Source organism: Periplaneta americana, chromosome 7, assembly GCF_040183065.1.
Source record: "Periplaneta americana isolate PAMFEO1 chromosome 7, P.americana_PAMFEO1_priV1, whole genome shotgun sequence".
Taxonomy (NCBI): Eukaryota; Metazoa; Arthropoda; class Insecta; order Blattodea; family Blattidae; genus Periplaneta; species Periplaneta americana.
Window position 1 is genome coordinate 143,988,839 of NC_091123.1, and position 14,039 is coordinate 144,002,877.

Below are 14,039 nucleotides of genomic sequence, written 5' to 3' on the forward strand. Positions count from 1 at the left end.
ACTACGGGGTGGTTAGCACGCTGATGCCACCAACCATTACAGTTGGCTCACAGAACCGGTTGTCGCTACTACTGTAGCTCCCCAAATTCATCATATTTCTGGGTGGGCACCGGTTCCGTGCGCTGACAGAAATTTCGTGAAGAAAATGATAGCTTGATCCAGAGTTCATTCCGTAACATTAGTCTAAGACATAATGCCTTCTACCAAATAATAATAATAATAATAATAATAATAATAATAATAATAATAATAATAATAATAATAATAATAATAATAATATATGGCTTACGCAGAATTTTGTAAAGGGTGGTTATTATTAAAGTTATTTACAATTTACATTATCGGTATTTCTAATGTTGTGTGTTATTATTATTATTATTATTATTATTATTATTATTATTATTATTATTATTATTATTATTATTACTATTATTACTTACAAATGGCTTTTACAAAACCCCGGAGGTTTATTGCCTCCCTCACATAAGCCTGCCATCGGTCCCTATTCTGAGCGAGATTAATCCAGCCCTTGCATCATATCCCACCACCCTCAAATCCATTTTAATATTATCCTCCCATATACGTCCTCCATAACGGTCTTTTTCCCTCAGGTCTCCCACTAACACTCTATACACATTTCTGGAATCACCCATACGTGCTACATGCCCTGCCCATGTCAAAAGTCTGGATTTAACGTTCCTAATTTTGTTGGGTGAAGAATACATTGCGTGCAGTTCTGCATTGTGTAACTTTCTCCATTCTCCTGTAACTTCATCTCTCTTAGCCCCAAATATTCTCAAACGCCCTTAACCTCTGTTCCTCTCTCAAAATAAGAGTCCAAGTTTCACAAGTTAAATTCCATATTGTGTCAGCTTCATTTTATTACAAGTTCGGTACTAGGCGGTAGGTCTCTCTATAATGAAGGTAGCATTGTTATAATTCGAACGTGCCGCAGCACCAGGCAAAGGGACTATATTGAAGGAGGGGTAGGAGAACTATGTCTTATGTCGATGTAGATTTTGTTACTCTGACAGCGAAAAATTAGAGAATGGAAAACGATTATGATTTAAAAAATATTCAAATCTAAATACAGAATGTATTTTTTTTTAAGTTCAAGGGGAGGTTCAAACCCGGTAACTCCCCATTGCTTACACTCCTGATAATAATAAAAATAATATCAATATAATGCAATACAATGTAATACTCCTGCCCATGTTATCCTCACACTCTATAATCAGATACGCATTACAATCCGGTATCTTTATGGGATTACAAGGATTACATTTGTTATCAATATAAACATGTAAGAGGCATTGAAGTTGCGATCTGAAGCGAGATTTCTGCATGTCACGACCTCAACACTTCGCAACATATCGACATGCACCAGAAACTGTACCAGACATCGCGCCGGTCGGTGAAAGCTGTCTTGTCTGCTGAAAACTTGCAGGAAATGGGCTACGTGATAAAATTCTATAAACCTAGAAATGCAGTCGGATTAATGCAATAAACAACAGTTCGAACACAGAGTGCTTGACGTCCTGTTCAGTATTTAAAACAACAGAGTAATAGGTGAACTATATCTATATCACGATTGGAAGGTCTAAAAAAAAGAGAGAGAGAGAGAGAGAGAGAGAGAGAGAGAGAGAGAGGGAGGGAGGGAAAGACGCATACAGTGGAGATGAAATTTTATGTGATGACCGCCGCTAGATATAGGTACAATGACAGAATATATTGAAATATGCATTAATTATGCACAAAAATTGATTGAATCATACATTACATAATATATTCATGTAGATATCATTATTCATTATTGTAATTGTAGCGTGTAGTTTTAAAATTGAATATTTTCAGTTTCGATCAATTTTAATGTGTTATACATATTATTAAGCCTGCGCAGTAGGTTCGTGGACTAAAGGCATACCAAGGAGTTGTGTTACAGAATGTGCGCTGGTTCGAGTCCTCGCGGGGAAGGAATTTTCACATGAAATTTCGGTCAGTATACGGGTATCGGACACTTGGACATCAGTTCACCCCGTAAAGACACTTTCGCAATTACATATCTGAAATATATCTTTCGTATTCTGTAAACATTGTCATATTTTCTGAAATAAATCTTTTGTATTCTGTAAACATTGTCATTATATTTTCTGAAATAAATCTTTTGTATTCTGTAAACATTGTCATTATATTTTCTGAAATAAATCTTTTGTATTCTGTAAAATTTTTCATAATATTTTCTGAAATAAATCTGTTGTATTCTGTAAAAATTGTCATATTTTCTGAAATAAATCTTTTGTATTCTGTAAAAAATTGTCATATTTTTTTAAATAAGTGTTTTGTATTTTGTAAAAATTGTCATATTTTCTGAAATAAATCTTTTATAGTCTATAACAATTCTCATATTTTCTGAAATAAATCTTTTTTATTCTGTAAAAATTGTCATATTTTCTGAAATAAATCTTTTGTATTCTGTAAAAATTGTCATATTTTCTGAAATAAATCTTTTCTATTCTGTAAAAATTGTCATATTTTCTGAAATAAACCTTTTGTATTCTGTAAAAATTGTCATTATATTTTCTGAAATAAATCTTTTGTATTCTGTAAAAATTGTCATATTTTCTGAAATAAATCTTTTGTATTCTGTAAAAATTGTCATATTTTCTGGAATAAATTTTTTGTATTCTGTAAAAATTGTCATATTTTCTGAAATAAATCTTTTGTACTCCGTAAAAATTGTCATATTTTCTGAAATAAATCTTTTGTATTCCGTAAAAATTGTCATATTTTCTGAAATAAATCTTTTGTATTCTGTAAAAATTGTCGTTATATTTTCTGAAAAAAATCTTTTGTATTCTGTAAAAATTGTCATATTTTTTTAAATAAAATTTTGTATTCCGTAAAAATTGTCATATTTTCTTAAATAAATCTGTTGTATTCTGTAAAAATAGTCATTATATTTTCTGAAATAAATCTTTTGTATTCTGTAAAAATTGTCATATTTTCTTAAATAAATCTTTTGTATTCTGTAAAAACTGGCATTATGTCTTCTGAAATAAATCTTTTGTATTCCGTAAAAATTGTCATTATATTTTCTGAAATAAATATTTTGTATTCTGTAAAAATTGTCATATTTTCTGAAATTAATCTTTCATATTCTGTAAAAATTGCCATATTTTCTGAAATAAATCTTTTGTATTCTGTAAAAATTATTATTATATTTCCTGAAATATATCTTTCACATTCTTTAAAAATTATCATATTTTCTGAAATAAATCTTTTGTATTTTGTAAAAATTGTCATATTTTCTGAACTAAATCTTCTGTGTGCTGTAAAAATAAATTGTCATTATATTTTCTGAAATGAATCTTTTGTATTCTGTAAAAATTGTCATTATATTTTCTGAAATAAATCTTTTGTATTCTCTAAAAATTGTCATATTTTCTGAAATAAATCTTTTTTTATTCTGTAAAAATTGTCATATTTTCTGAACTAAATCTTCTGTGTGCTGTAAAAATAAATTGTCATTATATTTTCTGAAATAAATCTTTTGTATTCTGTAAAAATTGTCATTATATTTTCTGAAATAAATCTTTTGTATTCTCTAAAAATTGTCATTATATTTTCTGAAATAAATCTTTCGTATTCTGTAAAAATGGTCAATACTTTTTTTAAATAAATCTTTTGTATTCTGTAAAAATTATCATTATATTTTCGAAATCATATTCGGAACTGAAAATAATAGCATTCGAAAAAATCAACTTCGGAAAATCGTATTCGGAAAAATGGAATTCGGAATTAAATCGCGTTCGGAACTTTCGCATTCGGAAGAATGTTTTCGGAAAAATGGGTCCCTTCCGCCATGTATAGTCAGTATAAATATCTAATTTTTGTGGGGTCTATTAATCTATCTCCTATGCAGATCTATGTCTGCAGCTTGAAGGGAAGTTTCGACATGAACTCATAAACAGTTGCCGTGCACGTTCGTTCATTCCATTACAAGCTCGGCTAATTTAAAGTCATTCCCGTTGTTTTAGCAGTTGGCCTACTCTTTTCTAGAAGGAACTCACTGAAGTTGAACTACTTCGCGGAGGTACGTACTTTGTGTCAAAGTGTAACGTGCCTGCCAGTACGCTGGCGACCCGAGTTCCAGTTCCGACACAGCGCTATGTTCGTATAGGCGACTTCGTGCATTTCCATTAAGGCCGAGCGATACTTATGATATTTTCAGAGCACTATTAATGCTTTTCACGCGACTTAGTTCATACGTCTGGTCTTATTCGTGGCTACAATATCTTGTCTGGGAGTATGTAATATGTAATATTTAACTTACCATAACTAACAGTGACTGAGTCAATTAGTCAATTACAAAGTTACTTAAGCGCAAATGGGTCGTGTTATTTTGGGCGGGTGAAAAGATGTGTGATGCACGAAAAGGGATATAACTGTACAGTATCCAGATTGATGGAATTCTGAAGGAATAATAATAATAATAATAATAATAATAATAATAATATTATTATTATTATTTACTGTAGCAATATATATATATATATATATATATATATATATATATATGGGGAATAGTTCACACCTCCATCTCTGTCTTATGTCCCAAGCATTCAAATTCTTAAATACTTAAATAAATTGAAGGGTTTTTCGAAAAAAGAAGCATAGTCCAAAAAATGCAAATTTGAGATATTAAACATATGGTAAGCTTATTGTAGCGGCCATCTACTGAATTAGTTGTTAAGGAAAAAACACGATAGGCCTATGTTATAGGAGAGGAAATTTTCAGTGGTTTTCATAAAACAACCATAGTCCAAAGACTTTTTTTGTGAAAACAGTCATTGTCCAACCAGTATTTAGAAATATCCCATTCATATCTTGAAACATTTAAACATATCCATACAATTTTAAACTGTAGTAGATTGGCAGTTCTGCTTCTTAACTACGCGGTAAAAACCACCTCAGAGAAAAATACTTCGGCACATGAATCGTTGTATTAGTTATGGGGTCAACTTTAGGTGCAGGAGTAACCCCATGGAAGAAACGTAAGCAACGGGAGGAGAAGAAACAGGATATAATAAAGAAAAAGAAGCATAAAGTAGAGGCACACTTCAGCCATATCTGAGTACAGTGGAAGCTCTTAAGTTCGACAGAAAACAAGTTCGACATCCTATAGTTCGACTGATTACGTAAGAGAATTAGATACGCCCCTATACGGGCACTAAGAAATGGGTTTGCCATTTGAATGGGAATTGATTCTGTGTCTTGTAGTGATACTTTTGTTAAAGGAAAACAGAATATTTTATTGATTAGAACATCCATATTTAATCACTGATTTTAAATTAATTAACTCTTCTCTTTCTATTTGAGAATTGTGCTGTTTGTGAGACGGAACTGTCGAAATCCAGTATGGCACTAGAAGCGCATACACAAGTCTCGGGGCGGGCAGGAAATGCAAGTACAGTACTGTATTCGTTGATGGATAACCAATAAGAATTTGTATTCATTTCACCTGCCACACCCACTACTCTTATTGGACGGAACTTTTAATTCTGTTCAGACGAACTTAGGACAGTCCACTATATTTGTTTTCTTAAAAAGCTATGTCAACTTAGTTATAATTCTTTACATATTGCATGTAGACTGAATTGAAGTACATTAGCTGATAAATTAAGTTATTACTTTTTCGTATAGGCTTGATCTGAAATTAAATAGACATGGACTAGTCGTTAAAATTTAACTAAAGAATATCGCTGGAGAATGTTTAGTGTATTGTAAATATTCATAATTTAAATATGTATGTCTCTATTGTATTGATTAATGTTGGTTGAGTGGAAGAGAAGGCCTTATAGCCTTGACTCTGCCAGTGAAAATAAAACATTCTATTCTATTGTCTACTATTACCTACATTTATACATGTATTTCTATGAGGCAACTTAAGTTATAAATGTACTTCAGTTGTCCCAAGTTTCTACAACACCTTAAGAAATGACATGATGAATTTCATACTTGAAGTGTCAATAACACCAATACCAGATAGTTTTTTGTTTCTCCTGAAAATGTATGTTTTTGGACTATGGTTGTTGTTTTTTTTTTTTCAAAAAACCCTTTAGTTGTACTTGTGTAGTACAATGCTTTTCATATTCTTCGTAACCGTGCTTCATAGCAAGTTCAGTACAGGCAATGACTACTTGTAAGAGAATAGGAAATGCATTATATAATTCACCAGTGAAAAAGCGTTACTTAACTAAATGTAAATAAAAGTGTTGCTCAGAATGGAAAACCTCGCTCATCAGTAAGCAAAGTTGATCTCTCCGTACTACAGGTGTGTAGAAACTAAACATTTGTAGTCTTACAGTACAGTCTTACTAATAAACCGTGTATAGTTTTTAATACGAGACTTATGCAGAGTTGAGACAGAAAACGTTACAAATAAATCGTGAATAAGCTATGGACGTATAAACAGGCTGTGACCAGTGGCGTAGCATGAAATTTTGAGCAGGGGAAGCTAACTCAAGTTGTCTTTCATGCAATACGAGAAAACGTATTACAAAAATACAGTCTTAAAATAAATAGTAGTCAATTTCAAGTCAGCAGTCGAAGATTGGTTGGAACATCGTAAGTAACACCAATAAGGCATGACCTCAAATGATACGTAATAAAATATGATTTCACGGTTTACACATATCTCTTAACAAATAGACACGTATACGTATAACATTAGCTCACTCCCTGTCATACTTAGAGAAATCACAATATTAGTATCATTAAGTAAGTATGCGTCTGTCTTTTGGTTGTGTCCTTCATTGACAGCAAGGGAGTCGGTCATTTGTTTTTTAAATCACACTTTTGTTCGTAAGTCGGTCTTGATAATACAATTATCCTAAAAAAATTCAAGTAAATTAGTGTCAGGAACTGTTATTTCGCTCATTATTTATTATATCAGCCATAGTGCACACTAACACTTCAACTGAACACAACTGACGAAAAGGGATAACTCGCAAACTACTTATTTTAAATGTTAAAACTAGCTTCTTTGCGAGCCTTGCGACTAGGATAGCTTAGTTAGAAAGGGATGGAAAATTTTCGGGGTGGATTACACAGAAGAAACCGGTCTGCTTGGAAGCTGGTGTGTGCAGGCTTCTTGTTTACTGCTGCATCACAAATCATCCTGAGCTGCCGCATCGCAATATTTAACGCGTAAATATAAATTCTATTAAAATTAATAAATAATATTCTCCATAAACTGCAGGTTTATTATGAAATTATTATTAACTGGGGAAGCTAAGCTTTTTAGCTTACATTGATGCTACGCCACTGGCTGTAACTATACAATGGGAATTGCTTTGCAGTAGTTATATACACGAAACCCCTTGTTTAAGCGTTGTATATAGGAAAAAAATGGCCGCCCCTTTAACAGCTGTTCGTATCGACTGTCATTTTATGATGATGTTTACCTTGTAACCACAGAAGAACAAATCAAAGATCATAGAATTATTAGAATAATATTGCTGTAGCTTGTACTCTTTGACCAAAATGTAGTGTGGTAATCGATTAGAGCCAGTTGTACTATCGATATTTAACACGCCACACTAGAGCGCTCTACCGGATCCAGTAGAGAACCTCATATTCTATTACCTTTCATAACGAAGTAATGACGAAACTATGACGTAGCTGTGTAACAGTTATACTGTTATACACGACGTATGTAGTGATTATTAGTAAGGAATTTACTCAGGACTTATAAACGAGCTACTCATTGTATAAGACAGTTAAACGTCTGTATATAGAGTTTTTATTAGTAAGACCGTTAGAAAAAAAATATTGAGTAAGATAATATTACAGCTAAAAATACACATTATTCACGAAGTCATTTAAAAATAAACAAATACTAGTTGTAGTGGAGGGAAGATATCACTTCTGACTGTAGAGGGAAATTCTCCCCATATTCAATACTCCCTTGCGAATCTGCCAGTTTAGCAAGTAGCCTACTCTGTAGAAGGGTAACGCATCAAACCGGGCACCTCATTGTCTACCGAATGAGGGCTTGATCTGCAACAGAGTGGACGACCAGCAAGTGTTCCGCTAAGCTCTCGGCATGTCTTCAGGTCAACGCTGCCGGTCGGTCTTACCGTTAACCTCGGATCGAGGCTGCGGTGCAGAGCCGTGACGTCACACTCCTGTGTCAAACCTTGGATGAGCTACGCGATTGTTTCCACAACCCGGATTCGAGGCAAGGACCTTGACGATGAGATGACGCTCTTCGGCGAAAGTTGTAAAGAGTCCGCGCCCACATTTCAGTTTTTGTTCTTAAAAAAGCAGCAAGACACAGACGACATATGGATCTTCCGTCGTCGACATCTTATTTTGGTATTGTGCTTGCCAGAATCATAATGTGATCGTATTGTCAGTTCGTGTGTTTTAAACCAAGTGTGTAAGGAACGATAAATATCTTAATAAATTACAGACCAAAAAGTTATAGGTTATGATGAATAGAGTCCGGATTTTTATGTAATATTGATTCTAAACATATGTACATAAATATGTAATTAAAAATCTCAGACTATATACAAAATATGTAACATCAAAATTTTCCAGGGATTTAACAATTGAAGACCTATAAAAGGTAAAGGTATCCCCGTAACATGCCATGAAGGCACTTGGGGGGGCATGGAGGTAGAGCCCCATGCTTTCCATGACCTCGGCACTAGAATGAGGTGGTGTGGTCGGCACCACGCTCTGACCGCCTTTTATCCCCGGGAAAGACACGGTACTCAATTTTATAGGAGGCTGAGTGAACCTCGGGGCCGTTCTGAAAGTTTGGCAACGAGAAAAATTGAAGACATATAACAGTCTAAATGTGCTAAGTGCCCTGCCAATTTTTAAAATTGTATTTTATTCAATCTAAGGGACGAACAGCCATATGGGAATATCATACTGAATTTTCTTTGTCGTAGCTCAACTGTAAGTGACTCATTCGTGCGCCAAAAGACGGTGTTGAAGGTATCTCAACATGCATTTCTCAGTGTGTTTTTCATCAATATCTCAGAAAGTTGTATTTGGCACTTAGCACATTTGAATGTCAGGTCCTTAATTATTGTTAAAATTATCTTAAATTAAGATAAATAAGAAGATTAATTCAATACATATTACATATTTATATTTGCCACGATTTAGTTTTTGGTGCATTTCTAAAGTTAAACAAGGCATGAAGCACAATATACCACAATATATTTCTCTGTATTTTCAGAAGTTAACAATCGCGACAAATCGTGAAATAGAGTTCTAATAGCGAAATATGAACACATTCGCGAATTATTACTATTGCGTCGTTTTATACCGAATTTCATATTCTGAGGTTTTTCGGATTTTTTTTAATTGTTATATATCCAAGTAGGCTACATTACATGGTATTCCAGGTGTTCTGATTACATTAGTTACCGTCGAGCGGCGTGACTTTGTGCCATGAGGGTGACTTTGTGCCATTCGCGCATTTCATAAAAAAAAGCGTGAGGAAATAGTCATTAAAACCGTCACAAGGTTTTAAAGGCTACTAAACGTGAGGAAGTAGACTTTAAAACCTTGTCACGGTCTTAAAGAATACTTCCATACGTTTTTCGCGGTAACTCAAAAGACGGAGAATTGAATATTTCACTAATAATTTGAAAAGTGAATAATTTTGAGGGAAAAATTGTTCCGGGGCCGGGTATTGGATCGGTGTCGGGTAGAGTTCCCGGGTAGCTCAGTGGGAGAGAGTTGGTACGTTTAACCAAAGGTCCCGGGTTCGATACCCGGCCCCGGAACAATTTTTCTCTCGAAATTATTCAAATTAACTTTACAGAGAGTTATTCCTGAAAGCTTAATTTGCATAATACACGTCACTGTACGTAACAGAAAACCACAATTTAAAGTCACACAGAGTTAGTATGCACTCAAATGTTGGTTGCTTGACTGTTGTCAGTCCACTTTGAGGTCTGTGGATATAGAGAGAAAAAATTGGATCGGTGTCGGGTAGAGTTCCCGGGTAGCTCAGTGGGAGAGCGTTGGTACGTTTAACCAAAGGTCCCGGGTTCGATACCCGGCCCCGGAACAATTTTTCCCTCGAAATTATTCAAATTAACTTTACAGGGAGTTATTCCTGAAAGCTTAATTTGCATAATACACGTCACTGTACGTAACAGAAAACCACAATTTAAAGTCACACAGAGTTAGTGTGCACTCAAATGTTGGTTGCTTGACTGTTGTCAGCCCACTTTGAGGTCTGTGGATATAGAGGAAAAAAATTGGATCGGTGTCGGGTAGAGGTCCCGGGTAGCTCAGTGGGAGAGCGTTGGTACGTTTAATCAAAGGTCCCGGTTTCGATACCCGGCCTCGGAACAATTTTTCCCTCGAAATTATTCAAATTAACTTTACAGGGAGTTATTCCTGAAAGCTTAATTTGCAATTTGAAAAGTGTTAATTTGAGGGCTGCAAGTTTTTTTCTTTTAATATATTTTAAATACAGTCTCAGTCCAACAAATATTGTCTCTTGGCACCTTTACCAGAATCCAACGAACCTTTAATGTTAATTATTTGGAAAATAATGTTCATAATGAGTTTTTACTCTAATTCCAAAATAATTGTATTTTCCAAAATTTCCATTAATCTCCGCCAAGAGTACAAATCAATCTCTAATAATCTCCGCCGATACCAATATTAAAAAACACAAATGATAAAATTAATCTCCATATATACCTGCTTTTGTCTTTTAATGTTGAGCCTTTTATCTGACGTGGTGAAAGACATGTCTTTGGACTTTATACTGGTAGAAACTTAAATGAAACTGACTTCACGAACTGTAGCCTAGTGATGGAGTTCTACTATAGTCTCAGCATTTGTATCTTAAGAAATTTTCTGTTTCTTTGGTTATTTTCTTTTTACTTGCTTGTTGACTTCTACTGCTTATGGCAAAAAAGCGAACCACATAAAGTTAGCTCTATATAATATTATTTATATATTACGTATTGAGCAGAGTTAATTGCTAAAATCTAGGTCTGGCCGCACATGGACCATGTAATAAATATCCCGGGCCGCACTTGGACATGTTTGTCTGGTCAGTTTTTCGTCTGGGCCGCACCTGGACGGTCCCCGAACAAACTACTCGTATTTTCAACCTATAACAGAGATGTTACAAACCTGATATTAGCATATCTTCAGAATGAAATACCATAGACTGAAAAGTAATAACAAAAAATTAATTCGTGCAGTCCTCCACTCAGTGGCGCTTCTCGACAGCGCCACAATTCGCAAGGCATCGGCTTAAATGGACGCTTTCTGACCTCCAGAACGAATTGGTTGTGCTGGTACGTGAGAGAGTCGCCCTTTAAAGCAGTGCTGTGATGACGTCACTAAGTGGCGGCCTGTGAAACGACTCTTTAAAACTTTAAATGACAGATCCAAAAGATGAACGAATTTAAGAGGAATAAAAATAAGAAGCAATGTAACAACTAACCATATACGATTCATGTAGGATTGAAATTGATTAATACTAACTATGAACTAGAACGTAATAATCTGTTCGGAAATCGCCTTCAGTCATGTTCTAATTCTTCCACTCCTGACGTTACATCACACTCTGATATCCCCCATTTGTTGCTACACCCAACATTAAGGTTGTCGCTAGTCTTATTTCCTTGAAAAAAAAAAAAAAAAAAAAAAACATTGTAAGCAAAAGTCATGAAAGAGAAAGTAAATATGACAATGTGCTTAGCTAGTATTAATTACCTAACGCGTACAAAGATTTTCTTTGTGTGTTGCACTCGTTTTAAATAAGAGTCTCCAGATCACTGAGGATTCGCGTTCTGGGTTGTACTCACACGGCAGTTCTATAGCCTACAACGATTATGGGTATAGTTTGTGCCGCATTTAAAAAGCCTGCATCTATAATCAACAACTCTAGGTATTAATATCAAAGAATATGCTTAAAATAACGAAATCAAAACACCCTCCTATTCATCTTAAAGGAAGTGCAAGAAATGCATATGATTGACTGTGGGTGTATTATGTCGTCAAGTAATACGACGTTGCCACTTCTTAGAGATGACTGTGATGTCAGTCTTGTATTCGTTTTACAGAAGATAAGATAATACAGAGAGGATTTGCAACTCCGTGAAACCAAGATCACTGCACGTGTCTGACTATTCCGGTGTCAAGCAAACACTGATGATGTTATGACAAAGATAGAGTTGATGGAAGAGTGGAACAGAGAATAATTCTCTCCGGCACCGGGATTTGAACCCGGGTTTTCAGCTCTACGTGCTGACGCTCTATCCACTAAGCCACACCGGATTCCCATCCCGATGTCGGATCGAATCCTCTCAGTTTAAGTTCCACCTCTTAGGTTCCCTCTAGTGGCCTACCCTCATGCACTGCGTCATAGATGTATGACAGTGGCACAATTTCCACACATGTGCAGAGGTGCACTCATTATGAGTAACTAAGTGGCCGGGATCCGACGGAATAAGCGCCGTCTTAAATCACTAAGTGATTATTTTTTGCATATCATATATTACGATGTACCGAAGTACATATGATATTTCTCTGCAGAAATTCTGCGTCATCATAATTATGATGATGGAAGAGTGGAACAGAGAAAAATTCTCTCCGGCACCGGGATTTTAACCCGGATTTTCAGCTCTACGTGCTGACACTCTATCCACTAAGCCACACCAGATTCTCATTCCGAGTTCAGATGATAGGCAACATTAAGATAATGGATCATATTCGGAGATAAAGATGAAGGCAGAAAATAGGAAATATTGGAGGATGCTGGATTTGCAGTGAAAAACCTGCCCTTGGGCAGAAACTATATATGTAGTATATATAAATTAGTCGTATATATAATATTTCGTGATTATCGCGATCTCTATAAATATCTAGCACTGGCAATGGACTTAAGTCTTAAGCTTTAAGATGACAGAAGATCAGGGACATACATGAGGGAAATGAATTTCCACCCCCATTATGCGAGGTGTTGGAACGAGTAGGTGAAGAAAGAATGGTGCTGAAACTGATCAGGAAGAGGAAAAGAAATTGGTTGGGTCACTGGCTGAGAAGAAACTGCCTACTGAAGGATGCACTGGAAGAAATGGTGAACGGGAGAATAGTTCGGGGCTGAAGAAGATATCAGATGATAGACGACATTAAGGTATATGGATCATATGCGGAGACAACGAGGAAGGCAGAAAATAGTAAAGATTGGAGAAAGCTAGGGCTATAGCATAGAATGCGTGAAATAATAGTGCGTGTTGAAGAGCCAGGAGATAATGTCTCCGTTACATGCTGGCTCGTGGGTGGGGCGATGTCTGCGACCTTGTGCAGCCGCTCCGCGTCAGTTCCGGGTTCTCGAGCGCCGGTCCGTCGAGTAGCGGTACATGCCGCGTTCTCTTCCCCATTGTTCAGACTTACGGCGCAGATCTGCATTACCATTACCCCAAACACGACGTCAATCTCTGTGTGCCTTACTTAGCAAGTTACACTCCTACTGTAGCAACCGTGCGATCTGGATGACAGTATTGGAATGTTATTGTACACTTTCACATTATTTGGCTTAGTCATCAATTTTAAGCTCAACTTTTATATTTTAGCAGATATTAATTCATATATACAACTGTAAATCTACCCGTTTATTAGTTCAGCCGCCTGTCCGTCAATGTATCAACGAATCTGATTAAAGGTTCATCCATCCATGTGCCCATCCATCCATTCCTAGTAGGAATGTAGGAATTTCCTACATTTCTTCGTTCGTCTGATCATCCATCCATCCATCCATCCATCCATCCATCCATCCATCCATCCATCCATCCATCCACCTACCTACCTACTAGAGATGAACAACGATCGAGAAAGCAAGACTAACAGCGCCCGCAAAGCCGAAAACCCGAACGACAATGTTCTATACTGTTCTCCAAGCAGGAGATCAACCGTGAAAGGAATGTGCTTACTATTGCGTCATCTATTAGAGCGAAGTAGATAGATAATATTACCGTTAT